Source organism: Bison bison, unplaced genomic scaffold (assembly GCF_000754665.1).
Source record: "Bison bison bison isolate TAMUID 2011002044 unplaced genomic scaffold, Bison_UMD1.0 scf7180017864537, whole genome shotgun sequence".
Taxonomy (NCBI): domain Eukaryota; kingdom Metazoa; phylum Chordata; class Mammalia; order Artiodactyla; family Bovidae; genus Bison; species Bison bison.
Genome location: NW_011495085.1, coordinates 234,585 through 239,843, shown reverse-complemented (window position 1 = coordinate 239,843; position 5,259 = coordinate 234,585). Strand labels below are relative to the sequence as shown.

At 49.2% G+C, this 5,259-nt stretch overlaps 1 protein-coding gene across 1 annotated transcript in view; it reads left to right on the top strand.

Annotated features, from left to right (window-relative positions):
- LOC104982682 (heat shock transcription factor, Y-linked-like) overlaps window positions 1-5,259 on the top strand; it is a 52,718-nt gene that overhangs the window by 14,967 nt on the left and 32,492 nt on the right. The gene's annotated exons all lie outside the window — the stretch shown is intronic.

The following is a 5,259-nucleotide window of genomic DNA, read 5'->3' as shown; positions in this document are numbered from 1 at the left end:
AGTTCCCTTGCTTTTTGGAGGACCCAACAGGTGTTGACAATTTAATCTCGGGTTCCTCTGCCCTTTATAAATCCAGCTTGAACATCTGGAAGCTCATGGTTCACATTCTGTTGAAGCCTGGCTTGGGGAATTCTGAGCAGTTCTTTGTGAGTGTGTTACATTTGTGCAGTTAAGCAGTAGTTTGGACATTCTTTGGATTGCCTTTCTTTGCGGTTGGAATGAAAACTGACTATTTCCAGTTCTTTGGCCACAGATGAGTCTCCCAAATTTGCTGGCATATGGAGGGCAGCACATTCACAGCATCATCTTTTAGAATTAGAAATATCTCAACTGAATTCCATCACCTCCACGAGCTTTGTTTGTAGTTATGCTTCTGAAGTCCCACTGGACTTCGCATTCCTGGACATCGGGCCCTCAGGTGAATGATCACACCATCGTGCTTAACTGGGTCATGATCTTTTGTGCATAGTTCATCCGTGTATTCTTCGCACCTCTTCTTAATAGTTTCTGCTTCTGTTACATCCGTACCATTTCTGTCCTTTATTGTGCCCATCTTTGCATGAAATTTTACCTTGGTATCTGTGATTTTCTTGAAGAAATCAGTAGGCTTTCCAATTCTATTGATTTGCATTATTTATTGGCATTGATACCTGAGGAAGGTTTTAACTCTCCTTGCAATTCTTTGGGCTCTTCATCGAAATGTATATAGTTTTCCTTTTCCCCTTTTCATTTAGCTTCACTCCTCTTCTCAGCTCTTTGTGAGGCCTCACAACGTTACCATTTTGCATTTCTTTTTCATGTGGATGGTCTTGATCACTGCTTCCTGTACAATATCACATACCTGTATCCATAGGTCTTCAGGAACTCATCTATCAGATAGAATCCCCTGCATCTATTTATCACTTCCACTGCATAATCATAAAGGTTTTGATTTTACATGTGGAAAATATAGTAATTAACTATTTCATGTAGGGAAATCTTCACCCAGATTTTCATCAAAGAAATACAGAAAACTCTATATGGTATTCAGGAAATACATGAAATATAGCTGTTTGATGCTTGAGGTTTAGCTCAGATCTTAATTTCTGAATCATGGAAAATTCTCTTTCATGTGTACAAATCTGGAAAGTGTTTCACATGTGAAAAATTTAGAATTCATATTTCATATGAGAACATTTCTCCCCAGATTGTCAATCCTCAGCTGACAACTTGCTCCCTGCCTCTAAACTAAGGTGTGTCCTCCCCTTGTTCAATCCCCCAGGAAATACTACTAAGGCCATATCTCACTCGCTGCACTGAACCAGGCTGGGTCCTGCCTTTGTTCAAACCCCTGACAAATACTTCTGAACCTACATCTTGGTCCCCGAATTCAACCAGTCTAGGTCATGCCCTTGTTCGATCCCCCAACACATACTCCTGAGCCCACATCTCGGTCGCTTCACTGAACTAGGCTGGGACCTGCCCTGTTCAACCCCCAGCAAACAATCCAGAGCTGACAACATGCTCCCTGCCTCTGAACTAAGGTGTCCTCCCCTTGTTCAATCTCCTAGGAAACACAAATGAGTCCATATGTCACTCGCTGCACTGAAGCAGTCCGGGTCATGCCCTTGTTTGATCCCCCAACACATACTCCTGAGCCCTGATCTCTGTCCCTGCGCTGAACGAGTCTAGGTCCTGCCCTTGTTAGATCCCCGAACATATACTCCTGAGCCCAAACTCGGTCCCTGCACTGAGATAGGCTGGGTCCTACACATGTTCAAGACCCTGACAAACACGCCGGGCTGACATCTCATTCCCTGCAATGAACTAGGCTGGGTCAAGCACTTGCTGAAGCCACCGGAAAATGTTGCTGAGCCCACATCTCGGTCCCTGCACTGAAATAGGTTGGGTCTTGCCCTTGTTCAAACCCCCTGACAAACATTCCTGGGCCAGCATGTCAGTCCCTGCACTGAACTAGGCTGGGCCATGCCCTTGTTAAAGACCCTGACAAATACTCCTGGACCCACATGTCGGTCCCTGCACTGAAGCAGGTGGGTTCTGCCCATGGTCAAGCCCCGACAAATACACCTGAGCCCACTTCACGGTGCCTGCACTGAACCAGGATGGCTCTTGCCCTTGTTCAAGACCCTGACAAACACTCCTGAGCCCACATTCGGTCCCTGCACTGAAGCAGGCTGGACCTGCCTTTGTTCAAGCCCCAGGCAAACAATCGTGAGCCTACAACTTGCTCCCTGACCGTGAAATTAGGTATGTCCTGCCCTTGTTCAATCGCCAGGAAAATCTCCTGATCCCGCCTCTCACTCCGTGCATTGAACACGCCTGGATGTTGCCCTTGTTCAAGACGCCGAGAAATACTCCTGAATCTACATCTCAGTCCCTGCACTGAACCAGTCTAGGTCATGTCCTTGTTAGATCCCCCAACACATACTCCTGAGCCCACATATCGGTCGCTGCACTGAACTAGGCTGGGCCAAGCACTTGATGAAGCCACCAGCAAATGTTCCTGAGCCGACATCTCGGACACTGCACTGAACGAGTCTAGGTTCTGCACTTGTCACCCAACACATACTCCTGAGCCCACATCTCGGTCCCTGCACGGAAATAGGCTGGGTCCTGACCTTCTTTAAATCCCTGGCAAACACTCCTGAGCCAACATTTCTGTCCCTGCACTGAACTAGGCTGGGTCCTGCCCTTCTTCAAATTCCTGGCAAACACTCCTGAGCAAACATCTCCATCCCTGCACTGAACCACGATGGTTTTTGCCTTTGTTCAAGCCCCTGACAATCTTGAGCCAAAAACTCACTCCCTGCCCCTGAACTAAGGTGAGTCCTCCCCTTGTTCAAACCTCCACAAACACTACTGAGCCCTGATCTCACGTGCTGCACTAAACAAGACTGTGTTCTGCCCTTATTGAAATGCCCGACAAAACTCCTGAGCCACATCTCAGTTACTACACTGAACGAGTCTAGTTCCTGTCCTTGTTAGATCCCCTAACATATACTCCTGACCCCACATCTCGTTCCCTGCACTGAAGCAGGCTGGGGGCTTTCCATGTTCAAGCCCCCCCAAAATACTCCTGAGTGCACATCTCAGTCCCTGCACTAAATTAGGCTGGGTCCTGCCCTTGTACAAATCCTCAAAAAACACTCCTGAGCCTGCATGCGTCCCTGCACTGAACTAGGCTGGGTCCTACACTTGTTCAAGACACTGTCAAACACTCCCGAGCCAACATCTCATTCCCTGCACTGGAGGAGGCTGGATCAAGTACTTGCTGAAGCCACCAGCAATTTCCACTATGCCCACAGCTCGGTCACTGCACTGAACCAGTCTAGGTCCTGCCCTTGTTAGATAGCTAAACACATCCTCCTGAGTCCACATCTTGGTCTCTGCCATGAAGCAGTCTGCGTCTTTCCCATGTTCAAACCTTGAGAAACACTCCCGAGGGCACAGCTCGGTCCAAGCACTGATATAGGGTGGGACCTGCCCTTGTTCAGCCACCCGACAAACACTCCTGAGCCTGCATCTTGGTCCCCGCACTGAAACAGTCTAGGACTTGCCCTTGTTAGATCCCCAACACATACTCCTGAGCCCACATCTTGGTCGCTTCACTGAACTAGGCTGGGTCCTGCTCTTTTTTAAACCCCTGACGAACAGTCTTGAGCCTATATCTTGGACCCTGCACTGACCTAGGCTGGATCCTACACTTGTTCAAGACCCTTAGAAACACTCCTGGGCCGACATCTCATTCCCTTCAGCGAACTAGGCTGGGTCGAGCACTTGCTGAAGCCATCAGCAAATGCTCCTGAGCTCACGTCTCAGTCTCTGCTCTTCACCAGTCTAGGTCTTGCCCTTGTTATATCCCCCAACACATACTCCTGAGCCCATATCTTGGTCCCTACCCTGAACTTGGCTGGGTTGTACACTTGTTCAAGACCCTGACAAACACTCTGGAGCCGACATCTCATTCACTGCACTGAATGAGTCTAGGTATTGCCCTCGTTAGATCCCCCAACACATAAGCCTGAGACCACATATCAGTCCTTTCACTGAACAAGGCTGGGTCGTGCCCTTTTTCAAGACCCCTAGAAATACTCCTGAACCTGAATCTCGGTCCCTGCACTGAACCAGTCTTGGTCATGCCCTTGTTAGATCCCCCAAGACATAATCCTGGGCCCACATACTGGTGGCAGCACTGAACTAATCTGGGTTAAGCACTTGATCAAGCCACAGGCAAATGCTCCTGAGTTCACATCTCGGTCCCTGCACTTCACCAGTGTAGGTCTTGCCATTGTTAGATCCCCCACCCATACTCCTGAGCCCACATTTCGGTCCCTGCACTGAAATAGGCTGGGTCCTGCTCTTTTTCAAACTCCGACAAACACTCCTGAGCCTGCATCGCGGTCCCTGCACTGAACCAGTCTAGGTCATGCCCTTGTTAGATCCCCGAACACATAATCCTGAGCCACACATATCGGTCGCTGCACCGAAATAGGCTGGGTCCTACTGTTTTTCAAACCTCGACAAACATTCCTGAGCCTGCATCGTGGTCCCTGCACTGAACCAGTCTAGGTCATGCCCTTGTTAGATCCCCGAACACATAATCCTGAGCCCACATATTGGTCGCTGCACTGAACTAGGCTGAGTCAAGCACTTGATGAAGCCAACTGCAAATGCTCCTGAGCCAACATCTCGGTTCCTCACTGAACGAGTCTACGTTCTGCCCTTTAAATCGCCCAACATATACTCCTGAGCCCTCATCTCTGTCCCTGCACTGAACCAGTCTATGCCATGCCCTTGTTAGATCTCCAAACACATACTCCTGAGCCCACATTTCAATCCTTGCACTGAACTAGGCTGGGTCCTGCCTTTGTTAAAGACCCCAACAAATACTCTTGGACCCACATGTCAGTCCCTGCTCTGAAGTAGGTGGGTCCTGCCCATGTTCAAGCCCCAACGAATACTCCTAATCTACCTCTCGGTTCCCGCACTGAACCAGGCTGGCTGCCGCCTTTGTGCAAGACCCTGACAAACACTCCTGAGCCCACATTCGGTCCCTGCACTGAAGCAGGCTGGGTCCTGCCTTTGTTCAAGCCCCCGGCAAACAATCGTGAGCCTACAACTCGCTCCCTGCCCATGAACGTAGGTGTGTCTTGACCTTGTTCAATCGCCAGGAAAAACTCCTGATCCCGCATCTCACTTCCTGCACAGAACCCGCCTGGGTTTTGCCCTTGTTCAAGACCCCGAGAAATACTCCTGAAC